Below are 25,786 nucleotides of genomic sequence, written 5' to 3' on the forward strand. Positions count from 1 at the left end.
TAGATTTTTTAAATGTGGATATATTCAAAGTGTCCAAAGTCTCAGCATATTTCCATCATAAAGTGTAGAACACACTAAACATAAGCTGAGGCTTCCCAAGGGGTGCTAGTGGTAAAGAATCCACCTGCCAGTGCAGGATGTGGGTTCAATTCCTGGGTTAGAAAGATCCCTTGGAGGAGGAAATGGCAACCCATTCCAGTATTCTTGCCTGGAGGGCTACAGTCCATGGGGCCTCAGAGAGTCTGACATGACTGAGCATATACACACAAATGTAAACTAACTGAATATGAAAGTTTCATACATGTTTTCAAAAAAGTAACATTTCCTTTACTATATTTTATGATATAAAAGGTAAACTACAAGTTATAATTAATGAATATGAAAACATTATCCAAAATTATTTGAATTAAGCTTAAAAAACTACTCCTAAAATTCTAATATGTGATGTTAAAATTCTAAAACTGACCTGGAAAAGGTCAGTTTTCATTCCAATCCCAAAGAAAGGCAATGCCAAAGAATGCTCAAACTACCACACAATTGCACTCATCTCACATGCTGGTAAAGTAATGCTCAAAATTCTCCAATCCAGGTTTCAACATTACGTGAACCATGAACTTCCAGATGTTCAAGCTGGTTTTAGAAAAGGCAGAGGAACCAGAGATCAAATTGCCAACATCTGCTGGATCATCGAAAAAGTAAGAGAATTCTAGAAAAACATCTATTTCTGCATTATTGACTATGCCAAAGCCTTTGACTGTGTGGATCACAACAAACTTGGAAAATTTTGAAAGAGAGGGGAATACCAGACCACCTGACCTGCCTCTTGAGAAACCTGTATGCAGGTCAGGAAGCAACACTTAGAACTGGACATGGAACAACAGACTGGTTCCAAATAGCAAAAGGAGTACGTCAAGGCTGTATATTGTCACCCTGCTTATTTAACTTATATGAAGAGTACATCATGAGAAACACTGGGCTGGTTGAAGTACAGGCTGGAATCAAGATTGCCAGGAGAAATATCAATAACCTTAGATATGCAGATGACACCACCCTTATGGCAGAAAGTGAAGAGGAACTAAAGATCCTCTTGATGAAAGTGAAAGAAGAGAGTGAAAAAGTTGGCTTAAAGCTCAACATTCAGAAAACTAAGATCATGGCATCTGGTCCCATCACTTCATGGCAAATAAATGGGGAAACAGTGGGAACAATGGCTGACTTTACTTTTTGGGCTCCAAAATCACTGCAGATGGTGATTGCAGCCTTGAAATTAAAAGACACTTACTCCTTGGAAGGAAAGTTATGATCAACGTAGACAGTATATTAAAAAGCAGAGTCATTACTTTGTCAACAAAGGTCCGTCTTGTCAAGGCTATAGTTTTTCCAGAGGTCATGTCTGGATGTGAGAGTTGTACAGAAAAATTGATGATTTTGAACTGTGGCATTGGAGAAGAATCTTGAGAATCCCTTGGACTGCAAGGAGATCCAGCCAGTCCATCCAGATCAGTCCTGGGTGTTCATTGGAAGGACTGATGTTGAAGCTGAAACTTGAATTTTTTGGCCACCTGATGCGAAGGGCTGACTCACTGGAAAAGGCCCTGATACTGGGAAAGATTGAGGGCAGGAGGAGAAGGGGATGACAGAGGATGAGATGGCTGGATGGCATCACCGACATGAGTTTGGGAAAACTCTGGGAGTTGGTGATGGACAGGGAGGCCTGGCGTGCTGCGGTTCATGGGGTTGTAAAGAGTCGGACACGACTGAGTGACTGAACTGTAGTAGCCAGTGTAAAAGCAATATCACTTTTAATGTACATTTTATCGAGACCAATGGCTCTCAACTGGGGGTGATTCTGCTCTGCAAGAGGCTTTGGTACTGTCTGGAGACATCTCTGGCTACACAACTTGCTTCTGGTTTCAAGTGGATAGAGGCCAGGGATGCTGCAAAACATCCTGCAATGCATATGGTGCAACAAACGAAGTTGAGAAACCCTGGTCATACACACACACACACACAAAGCATGAGAGTAATATGAATGTTTAATATTGCAAAATGTCTGTTAACTGCTATGTGCAGTTGTTGGAAATACTACACTAATTATCAGTCACTCCAGAATCACAAATTGGAAAATGGAGAGGCGAGAAAATAGACATGCAACACAGATTGCATTATGCAAGAATCTATTGCATTCTTGCTGTGTGAGAGCAAGGCTTTGACATTTTAATTAATTTGTCTTTTCTTTGATTCTAGTGCTTCTGCCAATCACCTTCCCCCCTTCCCCAGCTAACACACATTCTGAAATAATGTCCATCTTCAACATCAGAAGCAACACAACCCACAGATCTTGATGTTCAGACATAATAATCTTTTGTTTCAAGGACATAGAAAAGAGATACGAAGAAGCGCTGTCCTGAGGCCTGAGTGGTGTCATTTCCAATGAGGGTGTTTGAGGTTATGGGTCACGCAGTAGCAGAATCTAGCAGCAGATCCCTAACAAGAGAGATACCCAAGCCTTCCTTCATAAACATAGTTTCTGTGTGCTTGTGAAGTGGGGGAGGGGCTCTAAAGCACGAGGCCCAGGAAAGAGGCCTGGAGACGCTGTGTCCCCGTTATCACCCTTGGGCTCTGAGCGGGAACATGGGCGAGCAGAGAGGCTGTTAATATCGGATCATTAGCATTTCCTAACTCTTTTGCAGAACAGCATGCTGTTTGGCTGCCAAAACATTAGGATTGAAAGCAGCTGGCCAAAATGTTTAGTGAGGAAGTGAGCTTACTTGCAGAAGCAGAAGGAAAATTCCTGTGAGACTGTGCCCCGAGAAGGAAGGGGGCTCTCCTTCTGTTGGAAGCCTATGCTCAGTCAGGCGGGGGCTTCCCTGACCCCTCGCCTCCAGGGCGCCTTTGAAGAGGTGTGCTATGGGGCCGGGACTTACTGCAGGTCCTGCCTGGGCAAAAAATGGGACTAGGGAGGCTCTGTCCCTGCCCTACAGAAAGTCTCAGCCTAATAGTAAACTTAACCTCAGCACATGTTTAATGAATTTGGAAAATAAAGAGATGTAGACAGAAAACCCCCCTCCACAGAACCTCAGCTAAGAGACAAGTCCAGAGGGGGATCAGATGAGTCATCCATGTAGGTGAGGATGGAGAGGCAGAAAGGTCATATGACTTTACTAATTCTTGTCCTTGCATCCATCCATGAGTCCCTTCAGTCTACCAGTGGATGCTCTCTGCAGCCTCCACACAGGTGCCAGGCAGCCTTCCTACTTCCAATGGACAGACTTTGAAAGCTAGAGCAACTTCTCAGGGAGGCACAGGCAATAGGTGGACGCACCAAGAGTGAGACCGGGTCTTTTGACTCTAAGAACAAAACTCTTTCCAGTGACATCCGTATTTTGGTCTGTGGACCAGGCAGTTTCATTTATTGTAAGGTATTAAGAAATCCAAGTGTATAGGAAGTGCCACCAGTAGCCTCAATCAATAGAAATAAAACCTATAGTAGGCGAAGAGAGCCCAGAGTTAGTGGAACCTCACCCCACACTGTGTCAAGGACCTCCTGCCAGAGATGTGACATCGCTGGGGTCACTGGGCACAAAATTTCCTCGGAGCGGGGATGACTAGGATTGTGGTGCAAATATTTGGTCTGTGTTTTGTGGTGCACATGGGCTTATTAATTTAGATAGAGCATCCTGCACACTGTACATAGTAGGTGCTCCAAGTTTTTCATCAAATGACCAAGTGACTGGTTGAAGCCAAGAAAAGAAATAGAAGCCAAATGCTGCAGGGAAAACCAGCCTCCTGATGGTGATTAGAGTGTGGGTAATCAGCAAGCAAATCCCCTTACCCATTAGGGGAAAAATGATGGAAACAAACAGCAGAAGTATTTAGCACATTGTTAATCACTGGAAAGCTGTTGCTTTCGGAATAATAACACAACAGTGCGGTATCATCAGAGGTTTAAATGGGAACAGAAGAGAAATACTCATGGCCAATTCCCTTTCTGTTCCTATTATTAGTAGCATATTTTTAAAGCACTGAGTAGGGTGTTAAGTTCTTTTCAATTACTACAAATTCATTCATTCATTTATTCAACACAACAAATGTTCACTGAGCCCCCGGCATATGCCAGGCACTGGTCTGAGGTTGGGGTTGCAACAGGGAACAAGATGGACAAAAGACTCTGCCTTGGGGCCTGGCCAACGTGGCGGGATAGAAAGGCCCCAAGCTCACGGCCTCTCATGGAGGTACGAAAACCACAACTATTTGTAAAACAGCCGTCAATGAAAAAGAGCAGAACCTGCCAGAAACCATCTGCTACAACTAGAGATAGAAAGAAGGAACCACAGTGGGGAGTGGTGGACCTGCGATACTGTAAGTGCCACATGCCTAGGTAGGCCACCTATAAATGGAAGAATAATTATAGTTGCAGAGTTTCTCCCCCAGAATGAGAGGTCTGAGTCTCACATTGGACTTCCCAGCCTGGGGACCCTGCACCAGGAAGATGAGCCCCAAGAATGTTTGGCTTTGGAAGCCATTGGGGCTTACTTTGGGGAGAACCAGAGGGTGGTGAGAACTCCAGACTCTACACTTAAAGGGCCCATACAAAATCTCACATGCTCCAGGACCCTGGGCAAAAGCAGCAATTTGTAAAGAACTTCTGTCAGACCCAGTTGCTGATCTTGGAGAGTCTCTGGAGAAGCAGGAGACAACTGCAGCTCACTCTGGGCACCCAGACGCTGGGGACAGCCACTCTTGGGAGCTCCTCCTACCACACAGACACTGATGCAGCATACTCATTAGCACCAAGGCCTGGCCGCACCCTATAGCCTCTAGGCATCAGCACTAGGACACATTGGGTCAAGCAACTAATGGGGTGGGAGCACAGCTGCCTTAGGTCCTCCTGAGCCCACAGCTGTCTCTGGACATGGCCCTAGACACAGCCTTGCCCACCAGAGGGCCCAGGACCTAGCTCCACACGCCAATGGCTAGGCACCAGCCCCAGAATCCCCAGTGCACACCGCCCCCATCACTCTCTCTCCCTTCCAGGAAGCCTGCTCTGGTTTCTGAAGCAGCCTCACCCACCAGCGGGCAGACACTAGGCCCATGGAAACCATAATCCCATAACTTGCAGACCCAAGTTGCCTACTAGCAGGCCAGACCCTGCCTGGGGACCAGCTGGGCTGTCTCTGCCCACTAACAGGCCAACACAAACTTCAGGAATCCCTGAACCCCAACCCCATATCAGGAACCAGCCTCCTGCCACCAGTGATCTGACACCAGCTCTGGGACCCTTGGACCCTGCAACCAGACTCCAGGACCTGGCTGTGACTGCAAGTAGGCCTGCATTAGCCCTAGGACCAGTGGGCGGGCAACAGCACCAGAGTCTTCCAGACCCTGACTCTCCCCACCATGAGCCAACACTAGCCCCAGGGCCCTCTGGATTTCACAGTCAGTGGCCTTGTGACCCAACCCTACCAACTAGTGACCTCCACATGAGGCAGAGCCTGGTAACCAACTGGAGCAAGGGCCAACAAAGTCTACCAGACCACCCGCCCAGTCAGCCCATCACCACAGAAGGACACACACAGGCCTCACAGGGGAGACCCACAGCGCATAGAGCTGGGCGGACAAGAGGAAAGTCCACTGCTGGGATGGATAAGACGTCTCCTACAAAAGGCCACTTTTCCAAGGTCGGGAAACATAGCCCACCTACCAGAGACATTAAAATACAAAGAGCGACTTAGACAAAATGGGGCAACAGAGGAACATATTTCAGATAAAGGGACGAGATAAAACCTCAGAGGAAGAACCAAGTGAAGTGGAGCTAGGCAATTTACTCAAGGAAGAGTTCAGGGTAGTGACTGTAAAGATGGTCAAAGAACCAGGGAGAAGACTGGAAACACACAGAGCGAGAAGTTAGACGTTTTTAACAAAGGAGTTAGAAAACAGAACAACCACATAGAGATGAAGAATACGACAAGTGAGATGAAAAATGTACAAAACAGTGGTCCCCAACGTTATTGGCAGCAGGGGCTGGTTTTGTGGAAGACAAGCTTTCCATAGACCAGGATAGGTGAGGAGAGGTGGGGATGGTTTCGGGATGATTCAAGTGCATTACATTTATTGTGCACTTTGCTTCCAATCTAATGCTGCCACTGATCTGACAAAGAGGTGGCCCAGAGGTTGAGAACCCCTGTACTAGAAGTAATCAACAGTAGACTAAATGATGGATCAATGAACTGGAAGACAAGTAGTGGAAATCACTGATGCTGAACAGGAAAAAAAGAAACAAGAATGAAAAGAAATGAGTATGGTTTAAGAGACCTCTGAGACAACATCAAGTACACTAATATTTCCATTAAATGGGTCACAGACAGAGAAGAGAGAGAGAGAGAGAAAGGATCTGAAAACATATTGAAGACATATTAGCTGAAAACTTCCCTAATCTGGTAAAGGAAACAAATACCCAAGTCGAGGAAGTGCAGAGAGTCCCATACAAGAATAAACCAAAGAGGAGCACACCAAGACACATTATAACTAAAATGACAAAAATTAAAGAGAGAATATTAAAAGCAACAAGGAAAAAAAAAAACAAACTATGTACAGGGAAACTCCCATAAGACTATCAGCTGATTTTTTTTCAGCAGAAACTCTGCAGTCCAGAAGGGAGTGACATGATATTTTTTAAGTGATGAAGGAAAAACCTACAACCCAAAATACTCTACCCAGCAAGACTCTTGAACAGATTTGATAAAGAGGTCAAAAACTTTAGAGACAAGCAAAAGCAATAAGACTTTACCACCACAAAACCAGCTTTACAAGGAATGTTAAAAGAACTTCTCTAAGTAGAAAACAAAATGCCACAACTGGAAACATAAAAATAATGAAATGAAAAAACTCATCAATAAAGGCAAACACACTGGTATGAAATCATATGCAAAATTATTAGGAAAGTTAAAAGATAAAAGTAGTTAAGTCATCTATATCCACAATAAACAGTTAAGGGACACACAAAACAATTCAATGTAAAATATGATATCAAAAACCATAAATAGGAGCTCTCCTCATGTTCAATAGCTAAGTCTTGACCACTCTTTGCAGCCCTATGGGCTGCAGCACGCCAGGCTCCTCTGTCCACCATTATCTCCCTGAGTTTGCTCAAATTCATGTCCATTGAGTCAGTGATGCTATTTAACCATCTCATCCTCTGCCACCCCCTTTTCCTTTTGCCTTCAATCTTTCCCAGCATCAGGGTCTTTTCCAATGAGTCGACTCTTCACATCAGGTGGGCAAAGTATTGGAGCTTCAGCTTCAGCAACAGTACTTCCAATGAATATTCAGAGTTGATTTCCTTTATGATTGACTGGTTTGATCTCTTTGCAGTCCAAGGGACTCTCCAGAGTCTCTTCAGCACCACAATTTGAAAGCATCCATTCTTCAACACTCAGTCTTCTTTATGGTCCAACTCTCACATCTGTACGTGACTACTAGAAAAATCATAGCTTCGACTATACAGACCTTTGTCAGCAAATTGATGTTTCTGTTTTTTAATACGCTGACTAGGTTTGCTATAACTTCCCTTCCAAGGAGCAAACATCTTTTAATTTCATGGCTGCAATCACTGTCTGCAGTGATGTTGGAGCCCAGGAAAATAAAATCTGTCACTGCTTCCACCTTTTCCCCTTCTGTTTGCCATGAAGTGATAGGACCAGATGCCATGATCTTAGTTTTTTGAATATTGAGTTTCAGGCCAGTTTTTTCACTCTTCCCTTTCACACTCACCAAGAGGCTCTTTAGTTCCTCTTCATTTTCTGCCATTAGCATGGTATCATTTGCATACCTGAGGTTGTTATTTCTCCAGGAAATTTTGATTCCAGCTTGTGCTTCATCCAATCTAGCATTTCACATGATGTACTCTGCATGTAAGTTAAATAGGCAGGGTGACAATATACAGCCTTGATGTACTGTTTTCTCAATTTGGAACCAGTCTGTTTTTCCATGTCTGGTTCTAATTGTTGCTTCTTGACCTACATACAGGTTTCTCAAGAAACAGGTAAGGTGGTCTGGTATACCCACCTGTTTAAGAATTTTCCAGTTTGTTGTGATCCAGAGTCAAAAGCTTTAGCAAAGTCAAAGCATAACTAGATGGTTTTCTGGAACTCCCTTGCTTTCTCCATGATCCAAGAAATGTTGGCAGTTTGATCTCTGGTTCTTCTGCCTCTTCAAAACTCAGCTTGTACATCTGGAAGTTCTCGGTTCATGTACTGCTAAAGCCTCAGCTCAGTTCAGTTCAGTCGCTCAGTCATGTTCGACTCTTTGTGACCCTGTGGACTACAGCACACCAGGCTTCCCTATCCATCACCAACTTCCAGAGTTTACTCAAACTCATGTCCATTGAGTTGGTGATGCCATCCAACCACCTCATCCTCTGTCATCCCCTTCTCCTCCCACCTTCAATCATTCCAGCATCAAGGTCTTTTCAAATGAATCGGTTCTTTGCATCAGGTGGCCAAAGTATTGGAGTTTCAGCTTCAGCATCAGTCCTCCCAATGAATATTCAGGACTGATTTCCTTTAGGATGGACTGGTTGGATCTCCTTGCAGTCCAAGGGACTCTCAAGAGTCTTCTCCAACACCACAGTTCAAAAGCATCAATTTTTTAGTGCTCAGCTTTCTTTATAGTCCAACTCTCACATCCATACATGACTACTGGAAAAACCAAAGCTTTGACTAGACAGACCTTTGTTGACAAAGTAATGTCTCTGCTTTTTAATATGCTGTCGGGGTTGGTCGTAACTTTTCTTCCAAGGAGCAAGCGTCTTTTAACTTCATGGCTGAGGTCACCATCTGCAGTGATTTTTGGAGCCCCAAATAACGTCTGTCACTGTTTCCATTGTTTCCCCATCTATTTGCCATGAAGTGATGAGACTGGATGCCATGATCTTAGTTTTCTGAATGTTGAATTTTAAGCCAACTTTTTCACTCTCCTCTTTCACTTTCATCAAGAGATTAAGCCTAGCTTGAAGGAATTTGAGCATAAACTTACGAGCATTTGAAATGAGCGCAACTGTGTGACAATTTGAACATTCTTTGGCATTGCCCTTCTTTGGGACTGAAATGAAAACTGACCTTTTCCAGTCCTGTGGCCACTGCTGAGTTTTCCAAATTTGATGGCATATTAAGTGTAGCACTTTAACAGCATCATTTTTAGGGTTTTAAATAGCTCAGTTCTGCAAATGTAGGATTATTAAAATGCATTTGAAATTAAGAGATCAACAACTTAAAACAATCATAAATATGTGCATATATATATATATATACAGTCCATGGGTTGCAAAAGAGTAGGACATAACTCAGTGACTAAACAACAGTAGGCTGGTGAAGGGACCTGAGTTTCACCCTGAGTAACATGACCTGACTTGCATTTTAACAGGTTTCCCTGGCTAAAATGGGAAGCAAGTCCATGGACTGATCTTCCTGACCCAGAGATTGAACCCAGGTTTCTTGCATTGCAGGTAGATTCTTTACACTCTAAGCCACCAGAGAAGCCCAACAACTGGCTAACATGGAAAGCAAAGTCATGGGCTGAAAGTGAGAGGTAGGGAGAGGTGTTGGAAGTATAAGAAGAGACAACCATTCCAAGTCTGTTAAGCAGATTAACTGATACGACACAGCACAAGATTTGGCAGTGATGAGTGCCTTTCCCTCAAATGGAAAGGAATTCCTTTACTGTCTCTGTGATTGTTGTTCATAATTTTGTTTTCTAATCTCATACACTGTTTTTATTATAATAATATATCATGTCCAATATAGAAAATTATGAAAGTTCAAATAGCAGAGAGAAAAAATTACATATAATCTTTCCTCAAAGAAAAGAGCTATTAACAATTTAATGTATATCCTTTTAGCAACCTTCTCTATGAATATGGATTATATATATATACTTTTTGTAAGCAGCTTTTTCCAGTTCACATTTTATTTCACTATTTTTTCATGTAATTTGGTAGTGTCCAAAAAGTACGATATTTAATGTATATTCAGCATACCATTAGGTGCTTCTTCCACCATTTATCTTAAAACCTCCTTATTCTGGACATTAAAGTTAACACCAATTTTTCACACTTATAACTAACACCACAATGGACATCTTTACAGAAAAATCTTTATGCTCTGTTGAGTTCTTTAGACTCTTAGCAATGGAATGATTGCATCAAAAGAAAGGAACATTTTAAGGCTCTTGATATGTACTGACAAACTTCCAGAAAGGTTACACTAATTTACTTTCAGCAACATAGGAAAGTGCTCTGGCGTGATCATTTTTAAAACCTTTGCTAAGTCTGTATTGATTTATTGTTTTAATTTGCATTTCCTTGATGGATATGAAGCCAACATGAAACATTTCATGTTTACTTCCTTTGCATTCCTCTGGAATGCCTCTCTGCAGGGGACTTCAGCTTGATGAAAAGCCTCAGTGGAAATACTTTTGAAGGTGCTGGAGTGATTTGGGCTGATCCCTGGGTGAGTGCCCCAACTCTAGGAGTTAACATGCAGGACACAGTCCTCTAGCCCCTTCCTGCCCCTAGATGGCACCTCCCTATCAGAGTGACTTTATGGGTTTCTGCAAGATTCATTCCAAGTCCTAGGAGACACAGAGTCCTTTTTAAAATTCCACAAAGAGAGAATTTCATCCCATCCGTGACCTGGCAAACAGGAGCCGTCACAGGAGCGGAGATGAATCTACAAAGAGGGGGGCGAGCTTGTCTCATTTCCCTTCATAGTGATGGAGTGTAGTGACGGAGACTCGACTTGTTTTAAAATTAAATATTTTTTCTCACCCAGTGGAAGGAAACTGAAACCACTGCATTGTTAGCACTACGTTTTCTTTTTTAAAAAATGCTTCTCCCCAAAATATCTTTAGCACTTATTTGGTTGGAATCCAGCTTGTCCTTTTTTATTCTGAGCACCAGAGACCCTCTGAACAGATGTTTTGGCCAAAAAAGAAGTTATCCTGGCAAATTTCTAGGGAATAGAAAAACTCCGTTTTCAAGCAGTTTGTTTTGTTGGAGATGGCTTCACTCCCTGTCTTTATACACCCACACATTCATATGCACATACCACCATCACTACCACTATATCTGTTCCCCTCAATGCTCATGCCACGTCACGCACACCACACCACGCACTTCACTGACACAGCACACGTAACATCACACTACACACTGCCGTGCACACGAACATATACACACACACACCACCACCACCTTAACTACAGCCACATCATGGCCCTTTCACACATACACACAGCCCTTCTCCCTCCATGCATCCTCCCAGCCAGCCCTCCATCTTTGAGATTTTAAAGACAAATGTGGTTCTGTGATGTCCATGGAGTGAAAGTCATGTACACTGCCCAGTCTGTGTTTCATCTTGCTCCCTTCTTGCAAGGAGGGTGGGAAAGGGGCACAGTATGCTCCAGCCGGGGCTCTGGGATGGATCAGAGGATTAATTGGAAATTAGTGAACTGTTTGTGAGGCAGTAACTTTAGTCCAGAGCAAGCCTTGCATGGAAGCCGTCTCCCTACTTTCTCGTTAATATGGCTCATGGACTCGCAATCTGGAATAAATTGAGTCTAGGACAGATGGTCACACTGAGATGATAAGAACCTTCAAGCATCCACTTGTCTAATTTCCCTCCACTTCCCTCATTTCAAGATAAGACATTTTTTTAAGTCTCAGAGGTATAAAGGAGCCATAGCCATATAGCTCTGCTAATTAATGGAAAGAGCAAATCTAATCAGCTTTGATGATCAGCCTTACGGATTAACTACAGTCACATTTTCATGCCTCAGCCGTCCCTCCATCCCCACCTTTCCTTCAGAGTTACTCCCCTTTCCCACTTAGCCAGAGTATCTCAGAAACCACGGGCTACTTTTAATATCTGCCTTGGAAAAATATCATTCAGTGAGCCATCTGCTGTGAACTATCCCAGCTGGGCAGTCTGGAGCCCAGACTAAATGATTTCCTGAGGATCGGTGTGTTGGGATTACCCATGCCCCTGCTCTGTCCTTCCCATTAGTTTGGATGACTGAGAAGTATCCCCTCTCAACTAGAAGTGTCAAGGTTGAGCCATTTATGTTGAGTAAGTTATTTCAACCATTAAAGTTTTTCCAAACGGCAGTAGAGGTGGTAGATCATAGTGGTTGAGATCTTGAGCTCTGGGTTCACATTTAAGACTATTTGAATTCTGACTCTACTGGGTCCTAGACCCTGAACCTTAAGGATAATAACAGGATTGTTATCCTGTAATAATGACAGGATTATTTATCCTGTAAAATGGAGAAAAACAGGATTTGCTTCACAGGGTAGGTTGTTCAGTGCTCTAAGTCGTTCCTTACTCTGTGACCCCATGGATTGTAGCACGCCAGGCTCCCCTGTCCTCCACTATCTCCCCAAGTCTGCTCAAATCATGCACATTGGGTTGGCGATGCTTTCCAACCATCTCATTCTCTGCGGCCCCCTTCTCCTTTGCCTTCAATCTTTCCCAGCATCAGGGTCTTCTCCAATGAGTCAGTTCTTTGCATTAGGTGGCCAAAGTACTGGAGTTTCAGCTTCAGCATCAGCCCTCCAATGAATATTTAGAGTTGATTTTCTTTAGGATTGACTGGTTTGATCTCCTTGCAGTCCAAGGGACTCTTAAGAGTCTTTGTCAGCGCCACAATTTGAAAGTATTAGTTCTTTAGCATCGGTCTTCTTTATGGTCCAACTCTCACATCCGTGCATGACTACTGGAAAAACCATAGCTTTGACTATACAGACCTTTGTCAATAAAATGATGTTTCTGTTTATTAATATGCTGTCTAGGCTTGTCATAGCTTTCCTTCCAAGGAGCAAGCGTCTTTGAATTTCATGGTTACAGTCACTGACTCCAGTGATTTTGGAGCCCAGGAAAATAAAATGTCACTGCTTCCACTTTTTCCCCTTCTATTTACCATGAAGTGTTGGGACCATGGGGTAGATGAAAAGGATTAAATGAGGGAGTACACAGTGCCTAGCACAGAGCAAGGGTGCAGAAAATAATGGCTACTATTATTATGCAGCGCTCTCAGTTTCTGCAGCCAAAATAGCTAATGGATGAGCACATCAGGGTAGAGGTTTTCTTGCCCTGATGATGCCCTGGAACAGGGAACAAGGTGGGGAAATTTTAGCTGCACATTTTCAAAAAGATGAACTGTCATTTCTTAGTTGTAGTCAGAGACCAGTGGATATGTCAGTGTTTTACTCTGCCTGTTTCCAGTGGCAGTGGCATCAGGTCATCATCGTGAGTGACCGTATGGGAATTGTGTTGCTGTCCGTCCCATAATTCCCCTAAGGAGACCCTCTTTGTCCATTTCAGCTTGTTCACCCATTTGGAAAGAGGCTTCCCTTCTGCCCTATACTGAATTGGTAAGTCATTACTATAAAAATAATACCTGATGTTACCAATCATTCTCCCTTTCAATAGTAAAATATTACTATTATGTACTTGGCTAAAAAGGCCTGTGCCGTTGTAATTTGTAAAGGCCAGATTAAGCTGAATAATAAAACTTAAAGTAATAATAATGACATCTTGCATTTCCATGGTGCATTTATTTTTCAAGTGCATAGTATGTCAGCAAGCTGCTCCCTGACCTCCCTTGGCCAAGAAATCCTGGCATTGTGCCTTTTATTCTATTTAGAACCTTAAGTTTTCAGGTCACACGGTTCTTTGGAAAGCTCTGTGCAGTGTATCTTCAGGCTCAGGTGACAGCCACACCAGCCAGACCCGGGAAACAGGAGGGGGCTGTTTTTCTGCACACATATGTCTCTGACCCCAAAGAGGTAGCTTCTTTATCATGGCCATTTATTATTTACAAAGCACTGCAGGTGTACACGGCATTTTATGAGACACGTAGACAAGGTCCCTGCCCCGAGCACCGAGAGGTTTTATCCAGCGTGTCATCTGTCTGAGCTGAACTGTGGGAACGCAAAGCAAGCAGGGCTGGAGAGCTGGGCATGGTGTCTCAGATGTCAGGGTGGAGCGATGAATTTCTGATGAGGAAATGTAAGTGGGGAAAGGCAGATGTGTCAGACTCGAAGCATTATTTCAGGATCCAGAGGAGGTTTAGCTATGTCCTATGTTTCGGTCCTGGGAAGAGAAATTACTGTGTGTATGCCTTGGAACAGCCAGGGGAGGAATAAGTTGAAAGACTACAGAGACAAATGCTCTGTGGGTCCCAGAGCCTCGCCTATCAGTCCATGCCTCCCCGCCCCCTACTGTCCCACAAGTTGTTTTATTTTCCTCTGTTTGGTTTGTTGGGGATGATCATGACAGGGAGGAGCATAAGTCAGTTTTTAAAAGTGTATTGTTAATTCACTAACAGATTCATTTTCCTCCTCTAGAAGAGTGAATTTCAGAGTGTTTGGACACGATGTCTTCAGCCACCCACTGCCACTGTTCTATTACTTTTCTTCTGTCTGTATCTGCTCTAGTGGTATGTAGCCTTCACTTGCCTGCATCTTCCTTCCATGCACTCAGCAGATACAGTCACGGAACAGGCTGTGGCCTGATAAGATGAACAAAAACCCCATCCCTGCCCCCAGAAGCCATAGACTAGCAGGACCAAGGGTATGAAAAAGCAGTGATGTTGGGGCCAAAGCAGCCCTTTCCTGTGGGAGGAGACAGAGGGTTGGCTCTGTGAGCACAAATTCCTTCAGAGCTTTCAATCACTCATTTAGAGACATTCCAGGGTTCCCACCCTCTGGAACAAGGACGAAAATTCTAGGAAGGCTCAGAGATGTAGACTTGCCCTGGGCTCGGGAAAAACCTGATCACGTCCCTGGCACAGGATTCTTCCTGCTCAGAGCTCAGGGCTTAGTCCAATACCAGGCAAGTTTTGCAGCCAGAAACAGATATAAATTTGGCTGAGCAGCACTAGTGACGGCAAAATAGATTCTGTAATGTGCCGAAGATGCACCAGATGGCTCTGCTTCCTACCAGCGCTGTAAGGCTGGTGAACAAAGCTCACTGCCCTCCGTCACCACCAGCAGCAGTCTTATCACTGTCTCCATCATCATCATCGTCATCATCATCATCATCAAATCTTAGTAAAAGTCCTCTGATATCTGGCATTCTGCAGGGCATTCCACATCCAGATGTTTAGTTGAGAATATTTCCTACCTCCTTCCCCTCTTTTCCTCCCTCAGCCTCCTCGTCCTAGTGGTGCTAGTGGTCTGGGTTTCCCATTTCCTTTGCAATCTTCCTCGCTCCCCTTGCCCCTCCATTTCCCACCACCACTGGTACCCTGTTCCTTCTTCATATTCCCTTCCACTTTTCAAGACTATGTCTCTCATATCTCTGGCATCAAAATCACTAGGGAGCATGTGCAGATTTCTGAGAACCTCCCCATGCTAATTCAGAGTGTCTGCTGGTGGTCCATGGTCATTCACATTGTAATAAGTTTCTTGTGTGATTCTTAAATGTTGCCGCATACTCTTCATTTCCAACAAGAGCCAAATACCTAGTCTTCTAGCTTCCCAATTTAGAGGGGCACAGACCAGAAGCCACCTCTAGAAGGCTGACACCAACAGTGTTGTACCAGAGCCAGCCTGTACCTGATGGTAAGAGCAACATTTTCAGGATATTTGTAAGCTGGTTGTTAAAACATAGGGAGTTTGAAATCACCCATGGGGGGAGTATTTATACCACAGAAATCATCAAACACTATGAATCAAGCCCCCCTCTCTTGAGGATCAGTTTACATGCCACTGGAGACTGAGTTATCATCCAGCCCACTACTGTGATTTGCAGATGAAAGCATTAAGCTCAGAAAGGTAAAAGGATCTATCCAAGGTCTTCTGACAAGTGAAGATGGAATGAGCTAGAATCTAAGCCTCCTAGTCCCAGCCCTGGTCACATGAGAGCCCTGTTCCTTTTCTATAATCACTTTGCCTCTGTCCAGAGATTGGTTTGTAAGAATTCCTACCTAGAGTTCCCATGAGTGTTTGTCACTCTGAGTTGGTTGCAGTTCTTTAATTGCAAGCCACAGATTTCGACTTCTAAACAGAAGAGAAATTCAGCTGAAGAGTCTCAGTGAGCTCACAGAATGGAAAGGAAAGCTGGAAAGGCAGGCTTGCAGAAGGAGCGAGCAAGGACAGCTCAGAATTCCATGGAGCAGGGACTGATGGACCAGTCGCCTGAGGGAGAAGTTGCCTGGTTGAACCAGCTCCAAACTTTTCTTTCCAGCCTTGCTTCACTTGGCTCAACATACAAAGTCCTTGAAGAGTGTCTGATTGTCCTTGGACCCCATACCCACCTTTTAGCCCAGGGTTGGACAGGGCACCCTGATTGACACAAAACTACATACGATGGGTGAGATAATTCCCCCAAAGAAATGAGGCACCATTGCAATTAGGGGAGGAGACTGATCCTGGGTAGCCAAAACCCTAAGTACCCTCTAGGTATTCCTACTAGACCATGAGCTCCGGGAAGCAGGGCTCAAGATCTCCCTCTTGTTACCGACACCCTGTGTGGTACCTTATGCCCTGGGCACACTCTGCCTGCAGCTTGGTGCTAGGATTGGGAAACCTGACTTGAGAATTCTAACACTTAAATGATGTTTCCAGTCACTTTCTGTTCACACACCCCCCCCCCCCACTGTACCCTCTCTTATTGTATCAACAGCCATGTAAACGCTAATAGGAATCCCACACTGTGTCTCCAGACCCACAGTCTGGTTTCCCATTGGACATATTTACATTGGAAGCATTTTCCAGCTTTCCCTCCATTCCTGAGGCCACTGCCTTGATTCTGCATCATTCTCACTTAACTTTTGCAGAGATCAGCAAAAGATCTGATCTCTTTCTTCATCCTCATTTTTCTGTCCTACCCTATCTACCCTCTATGTTGCACCAGTTTACTTCTTAAAAACAAGCAGGTCTTATCAGCTCCCATCCTTACATGACATTCAATGAGTCCTTTTTCTTCAAAATAAAGTTCATATTCCCCACCTGCCAACAAGGCTTTTCATGGTCCTGATTCCAATCTCTTAGCCCACCTACCCCTTGCCGCTGATACACAACCTTCACCTCCCTACAAGGAACTCTCAGCAGACATACCAAGCCTTCCAACTCCATGCCATTTTACATACCCTTTCTCTAGGTGCCTCGCCTGGCCCCCTCAGAATCTTTTCCCAGAAAGCTCTTACTCATCCTTTACAACCCTGAGGATAAAACAGAAGATGTGAGCAGAATAACAATGCATCAGATGGATGGGAGAGCTGGAGTTGCCTTGGTGAAGATTTTGCTGACCTGGCTGGGCAAGATTTGACTTTTCTGTCCTCTGTGGTTCTGCAACTCTTTGTTCATAAAGTTTATAAGACACTCCATTTAAAAAAAGTTTTTACTGGTGTATAGTTGATTGACAGGGCTGTGTTGGTTTGAGTGTGCAGCAAAGTGATTCAGTTATACATACACATATATCCACCCTTTTTAAAAAAGAACTGTTTTATTTATCTGTTCATATTTGACTACGCTGGGTCTTTGTTGCCCAGGCTTCCTCTAGTTGCAGCAAGTGAGAGCTACTCTCTTCATCCCAGTGTGCAGGCTTCTCACTGTGGTAGTTTCTCTTGTTTCAGAGCAAGAGCTCAGTTGTTCCCACACCATGTGGGATATTGCTGGACCAGGGATCAAACCCATGTCCCTTGTATTGGCAGGAAGATTCTTGTCCACTGCGCCACCAGGGAAGTCCTATCCACTCTTTTTTAGATTCTTCTCCCATATAGACCATTACAGAGCACTGAGAAGTGTTCCCCATGCTGTACCGTAGGTCCTTATTAGTCATCTTTTTGTATATAGTAATGTGTATATGTCAATTCCAATCTCCCAATTTAACCCTCCTCCATCCTTTCCCTCTTGGTAACTGTAAATTTGCTCTCTATATCTGTGACTCTATTTCTGTTTTGTAAATAAATTCCTTTGTACCGTGTTTTTGGATTCCACATACAAGTGGTATCATATGATATTTGCCTTTCTCTGTCTGACTTACTTCAGTCGGTATGACAATCTCTAGGTCCATTCATTAAAACACTCCACTTTAATGTATGCATTTATATGTATCTTTTTCACCTCATCATGGATATTTATCAATTTTTTTAATTTACAAAAAAACTTTTTTTTTAACTGAAGAATAATTTCTTTATAGAATTATGTTGGTTTCTGCCAAACATCAGCATGAATTTTTTTTTTCCACCCAAGATGTTTCACACTTTTCCTTTGTTTGAGGAATTCACTGTTTTATGAATCCCCACGTCCCATCATGAAGGCACATACTCACTTTGCCAGCCTCCCTTGCAGCTATGGCAAGCATGTGACCTGGACCACCAAGCACACATGCCCATCCAGGACCTTGAATCAGAAGCTGGTGCGGTAAAGTATCAAGCACCAGACGAAATGCATTTTGGCAAAGGTAGCCTGTATCTAATGCAGTCGCAGAGGGAGTGGCTGAAGATCCTGGAGAGAGAGCATCTGAGGTCGTGCACCAGCAATGTCACCAGTTCAGCCAACAGTGGGGACCAGTGCCAACTGGGGGACCAGTGGTACATCCTCTAGACAGTTCCACAAACTGTTTCGGAATGTAGTTCCCCAGAGATTTTGTGATCTAACTGATATTCTTCCGTAAGTAAATTCATTTTCTGCTTAAAGTAGTCAGAGTTGGTTCCTGATGTTCTGCAACTAGGAATTTTGACCTTTTAGTCTCAAAAAGTCTTTAAGAGCAGAGACTACTGCTTGTTTATTTCTTTATTCTCAGCATAGTACCAAGTGGCTTCTGTACTGCCTGTTTGTTGAATGAACAACTGAGTTATCTTGGAGGAGTTTACTTATCCACAGTGCTTGACTTTAATAGCTCCAGGCTGGAGTTTCAGAGCTGAACATAATGTTTATGTTACTTGCTTCAGAAATCTGGTCCCTGCAATCTATTTCAAGGAGCTCAGAACTGCTCAGAGAGAAATGTTGAACCATCTATTCCATTACTTTAGCTTTTATGTATAATTCCTTTTTTGCTTGACTGTTCCATAAAATTCTTAGTCTCGGAATTTCATTTGACTTCGTTTTTGAACCCCACTGTGTTCCTGCATTCTCCTTTATTGTTTCTTCCCCACACAGATTAATGGAAAGATTAGATAAATTTCACTGCTTAAAATGTGAAACCATTTTTCAGATACTGTATAGGCCACCTGTATGCTATCTTCTTATAAGAGAAATGATTTTCTCTTTTGATAGCTTACCAGGCCAGTGGCAAAGAAGAATGCTGGAGGCCTTTGATTTCTTAAGGCCTTTGAGAGAGAGTCTGATTTTATCTCCCCAAGGACAAAATAGAAAATGTGGGCTGAATGATAATGCATTAGGGACATGGTTGAGGTAAAGATGCCTAGCTGTCCACCAAGTTCCCATCTCCCACTCTTTGTAGTAAGAGGAGTGGAGGGGACCCTTTCTGCTCAGTTGTATGGCATTTCCCACCTTCCATGCAGGCAAGTGGGCTTCCCAGGTGGTGCTAGCGGTAAAGAATCTACCTGCTAATGCAGGAGACATGGATTCGATCTGATCCTTGGGTTGGAAACATCCTCTGGAGAAGGAGGTGGCAAACCACTCCCTATTCTTGCCTGAAAAATTCCATGGACAGAGGAGCCCTGTGGGCTGCAGTCCTTGGGGTTTCAAAGAGTCAGACATGACTGAGCACACGTACACACACAGGCAGGCAGGTGCCGACTGTGCCTATGTTCTCCCCACTGGCACATGAGCAGAAGTGACGTTTGCCACTTCTGGGCCTGGTCCCCATAATCTCTCTCCTTCCTTCAAATTCTTCCCCTTCCTGTTGGCTGGATTGGTGACCAGCAGAGTAACTGAAGCCACGTGTTAAAAATGGAGGAACTACCCTCAGCCTGGGTCCTTGACTGACAGTGGGAGGATGGCTTTCTGCCCAAGTGGTATCTCCACTGATGGTTATGTGAGAGAAAAAGAAACTTGAATGGCCGTTAAGCCTCCGAATTGTTGCAGGATCTCTTAATACTGGACTCGCTTTCCCCTAATGCACTGCATTAGCTGGTTTGACAGCCACATCCAAAGAAGAGAGACCAATGCATCAACATGAACTTGGAAAGAGAACACCAGAGACAGGCCACAGGATTCTGTCTTAGATGCTGTCACAGGTTATTTTAAGCAATAATTCAGACAAAGCAGTGGAAGTCATACTTATCAGATTTAAAGATGACACAATATGGAGAGGGATAGCTGCTCAAATTCAGAAAGAGCTCAAGAAGCTAAAAATAACAGGTGATATTTTCTAAGCACTTACTGCAAGCCAGGCTCTGGGTTAAATGCTTTCCATAAATGATCTTATTTGATGCTTGTGATAACCCTATGATGTAGGACTTTTATCTCCCTATTCAAGATGGGAAAACAGAAACTTTGAGAAATGAAGTACAGGGCTGGTAAATAAGAACACTGGGTTTTGAACCTGGACTCTGTGGTCCTAACCTCTATGCTGAGGGTGGTCTGTGTCCAGGATTGACTGGGACAGTCCTGGTTATGCCTGCTGTCTCAATATGATTATTGTTACACACACATATATAGTGTAATTTTATTTATTTTTATTGTATGTATTTATTGTTAAAATTTATTTATTTATTTTTGGGTGTGCTGGGTCTTCATTACTGTGAAGGCTTTTCTCTAGTTGCAGCAAGTAGGGGCTATTCCCTAGTTGCAGAGTGTGGGCTTTTCATTGCAGTGGCTTTTCTTTTTGCAGAACACAGGCTCCAGGGCACTGTAGGTTACAATAGTTGCAGCACTCAGGCTCTAGAGTACAGGCTCAATAATTGTGGAGCACGGGCCTAGCCACTATGCGGCATGTGGGATCCTCCCAGACCAGGGATCAAACCCAGGTCTCCTGCATTAGCAGACAGACTCTCTACTGAGCCACCAGGGAAGCCCTGTTTATTTTTTTTATTGGAGTAAATCACTTGATGCTGTTTTGCTAGTTTCTGCTGTACGATAAAGTGAATCAGTTGTTTGTATATGCATATTCCCTCTTTTTTGGACCTTCCTTCCACCTCCCCCCACCCAATCCCACTCACCTAGGTCATCACAGGGTACTGAACTGAGTTCCCTGTGCTTCAATATGATTATTAATAGCAATAATAGCACCCCCTTCACTCTCAAAAGTTTCCTGATGTGGATGATGATTTATATGGTCACCTTTGTGATTCTGCCCAGTCTGAAACTGACAAGATAAGATTAAGGAGAAATCAATATCGAGTTCCATATATCAAATGTTCAAATATGGAAAATTCATTGAATTTTTTCCCTGATAACATAATTTTGAACCAATAGTACGATGAGGCTGTCAAAATGACCATGGAAATTTAATGTCATTATTAATAAATGTGTTGAGTCCAGAAGGTGTGTATGTGTATGTTAAGTTGCTTCAGTCATGTCCAACTCTTTGCAACCCTAAGGACTGTAGCTTGCCAGGCTTTTCTGTCCATGGGATTCTCTAGGCAAGACTGCTGGAGTGGGTTGCTATTCTCTCCTCCAGGGTATCTTCCCGACCCAGGGGTCAAACCCAAGTCTCTTATGTCTCGTGCATTGGCAGGTGGGCTTTTTACCACTAGCGCCACGTGGGAAGCCCCAGAAGTTACAAGATGGTTCTATTGTACTTGGTGCTGGACAGGCCCTATCTAGACTGCTGAGATCTCTTCAAGGAGCTGTATTTTTGCAGAGCCAACCACACATTGGAGCACATCCAGAGGATGATGTGCTAGTGCATTGTCAGGAGGCTGAATCACAGGAGGACTGGGTGTGGGGACAAGGGATGCTGTGCCTGGAGTCAAGCAGCCTTCAGGGACATGCGAGCTGTCCTCATATATCCCAGTGGCTGCCATGTGTGGAAGGGAAGAGGCTGATGCCAGCGACTCCAGATGGCAGATCCAGGACTAGGTGGAATGACAAGAAAACAGATTCCAGCTCAATTTCAGGAAGAACTTTCTAACAATCTGAGCTGTCTGACAACATGCCTGCTTTGCAAAGGATGGAGCAGCCGGTCCCTGATGTGTTCAAGCCAAGGCATGCTAGACCCCTACCCTGGGAGGGGGTTGAAATAAATGACCTCTATGTTTCTTTCTCAAATTCTGTGATTCCAACAACAGGAGTAGAAATAGACTGCTGACACTGACAGGGCACAGAATTCATTCAGAGTTTGAGTAGAAGAACCAATCGCAGCCTGGATTTTTTTTTTTTCTTTAAGGCAAGTAGACTGTACTGTAAATCTGTGCTTTGAGTGGCCCATGGTCCCTAACCAGCTCTGAGGTTTTGGACCTGCTAAGCCAAGCCGGGGGCTTGAATGAAGCTAGTCAGGGATGATTCTGTAAGTGGGACCAGGAGTCGGGGATTGTAACTCAGTCAGACAGAAAACTGCTGCGTCTGCAGGGCCTGGGAGGCTGAAGGAGAGATGTCTGATGAGCCCTTGAGTAGGAATAAGGGAGAAAGAGGTAGATCTAACCTTTCCTAACCTTCAGCTACCAGAGTATAGAGGGTTGATGCTTGCAGGGCCTGCCTGTACCAAGCTGGGGGCATAGAACTGCCAGTCCTCTGATTGCTTACCCAAATCAATTGATCTGGGTAAGCAGTCAGAGGACTGGATGTGAGATGGTGGTCATAAGGCAGAATTTGAAATTAGCATGTTCCTTAGTTGCAAGTAGCAACAACAAATAAACAAACCCTCAGCTGGTTTAGGCTTCCCTGTGGCTCAGAGAGTAAAGAATCTGCCTGCAATGCAGGAGACCCAGGTTCGATCCCTGGGTCAGGAAGATCCCCTGGAGAAGGAAATGGCAACCCACTCCAGTGTTCTTGCCTGGAGAATCCCATAGACAGAGAAGCCTGGCAGACTACAATCCATGGGGTTGCAAAGAGTCAGACATGACTGACATTTTCATTTTCACTTTGGAGCTAGTTTAAATACAAAGGTAATTTATTGGTCTGTGTAACTGACAAGTCTCAAGGTAATTCTAGGTTCAGGCAATGCTTGATCCAGGGGCTCAAATAACATGACCAGGACTTTGTCTTTTTCTCTCCATTTCCTAGCTCTGCTTGGTTCCATTGCTGGCCATACTCGCCCACCCTAAGCCTCACCCCCACCAGTCCTGGGTGACTTCCAGTATCTTAGGAGTCTACATGTGCAGCAGGGGAGAAAGGACAGGTACATCATTTCCAGGGGAAGCCCTGAGGTTCAACCTGATTGGACCTAAATCACATGTCACCCCAAGTCAGTCACCGTGATAGGGAGAATGGAGACACAGGAGGCTGGTTAATTTAAGCCCCACAGCTGGAGCTGAGCACTGGTGTCAACCTCACATGAAGCACATGGCTCAAATGGGGAGGAAGGACATTTCCCAAAGAAAATTTGATAAACTGTTTCTTTCAGGAGAGTGAATAAACAGTAGGCCGCCAAGAGATTCCCAAGAGGTGTGGTCATTGATCTCAGTGAGCCTCTGCGGAAATACCAGCTAATTGTGAATCCAAGGTGGTAGTCCCCTACGTAGAGGAAATCTTGGTTGCCAGTAGAGCAGAGAGATATCTAGGCAGGTCGTGGGGTGGTTAAAGAAGCCCCTCCTTGAAGAAGCAGCATTTGCACTGAAACCAGAAGCATGAATGGGCTTTAAGCAGGCGATCAGAGGGTAAGATTGGTCCAGATAGATGACGTGAGCCTGTAGGTGAGAAAACATGACAAGCTCAGGGACTGAAAGGAATTCTCTGTGGTAGGACCAGGAAATGATGAGAGGCAGGCACTCGAGAAGTGGGGTGAAATGGAGGGGTGGGAGCCTTGTTTGTTCATAAGGCTGCAGCTCAGCAGTGGAGGCTGAGCACTCTGCACTGGGGGACAGACCCGGCTTGTCCTCTCCCTATCCCTGGCAGACAGCGCAGAGCCAGGAGGAAAGAGGCCATACATGGGTAAATGTGGGTGAGGAGGGCAGAGACCCTGAGCTGCACAAGTCTCAGCTGGGACTCTGAGTTGCTCCAAGCTAAATGTCACAGTTTTGTCCCAAACTGGCTTGAGCGTAAATAAATGTTCTATTAAAGTATAGAATGGGGTAGGCACTGCATTAATGTTTTTCACTGGATCTTGACGTATAAGATGGGATGCTTTAGCACAGGTTCTTATCCCAGGCTGTTCACCAGGGTTTCCCAGGGAGAAGCTTTAGAAACGGCCTCATAGTGATTGTGGTCCTATTAACACAGGGCCTGGACTTTGCTCAAACTCATGTCCATTGAATTGGTGATGCCATCCAATCATCTCATCCTCTGTCATCCCCTTCTCCTCCTGCCTTCAATCTTTCCCAGCATCAGGGTCTTTTCCAATGAGTGGTCCTGCAGGTACCCTTGGCAGCTGCTGCCTGTTGCTGGGGAGACAGTACACCTCAGTGGTCAGTATGCGCTGTGGAGTCAATAGCCCTAGGTTCAGATCTCAGCTCTTCTTTTTACTGTGTGACGGCTGGTAAGTTTCCTCTTCTATAAAACGAGGGTAATGATGATATGCAGATTAAATAAAATTATGTTTGTAAATTTTCAAGAATATAATAACTCCAAAATGGAAAACATTACTATTACTGTGCCAGAAACGATTTCATCTTGACATACATTTAAATAACATTCATTCATTTTTTCTGGCAACATTTACTGAGAATCCTTTAAATCCAAGGCACTGGGAATATAGTAATGAACAAAACAGACAAAAGTTCCGGCTTCCATGGCTCCTGGGCTTCGGTGTTAAAGTATCCACCTGCCACTGCAGGAAACACAGGAGATTTGGATTTGAGCCCTGGCTCAAGGAGATTCCCTGGAGGAGGAAATGGCAACTCACTCCACTCTTCTTGCCTGGGAAATCCCATGGACAAAAGAGCCTAACAGGCAGAAGCCCATGAGGTCAAAAAGTGTCGGATGCAACTGAGCACGCACGCCCACACATAGCTGATCGGAAGTGTGAGAGTTGCAAAAGAATCATGATAAATTCTTTTTTTATTATTATTTTATTTATTTAAAATTTTTATTTATTTATTTATTTGTTGGCTGTGTTGGACCTTAGTTACAGCATGCAGGATCTTTGCTGAGGTATGTGAGCTCTCCCTTGGGGGAGGTGTGGGCTTCTCTTTAGTTGTGGCAGGCAGATTCACTTGCTCTGTTGCATGTGGCATTCTAGCTCCCCAGCCAGGATTGAACCCCCATCCCCTGCACTGGGGGATGGATTCCTAACCACTGGACCACCAGGAAGTCCCTCGATGAGTTCTCCTCCCGACTAGGTCACAGCTCACTCAGTCAAATATCTTCAGTCAAATGTCGTCTTCTCATTGAGGGCCTCCTCAAGCACCTTTAGAAAATGGCACCCCCACCTCCACAGTCCTCTGCTCTCTTGTCCCCATCTGACACAGTACACATTGCATTTGCTTATTTTATTACCTGTCTCTCCCATACCCCACCAGCTCCCACACGAGTGGGAATTTTCAGCCATCTGAATCACCACTGTAAACAAATAAACAAACTAGAAGCTCATATCATGCCTGGAGCATAGTAGGTGCTCCAAAATCCCTGTCTCCACATTTACTGCTGTGCCTGAGCAGGGAAGGTAGGAATGAAAGGAATGACTCAGGTTGGCTGGAGACTCTAGTATTCTGTTCAGCAGAACTCTGCTTACACGAAGAACAAAGAGAATCAATCAAAGCAAACACGGTGTCTGGG

The sequence above is a fragment of the Muntiacus reevesi genome, chromosome 1, assembly GCF_963930625.1.
Source record: "Muntiacus reevesi chromosome 1, mMunRee1.1, whole genome shotgun sequence".
Taxonomy (NCBI): domain Eukaryota; kingdom Metazoa; phylum Chordata; class Mammalia; order Artiodactyla; family Cervidae; genus Muntiacus; species Muntiacus reevesi.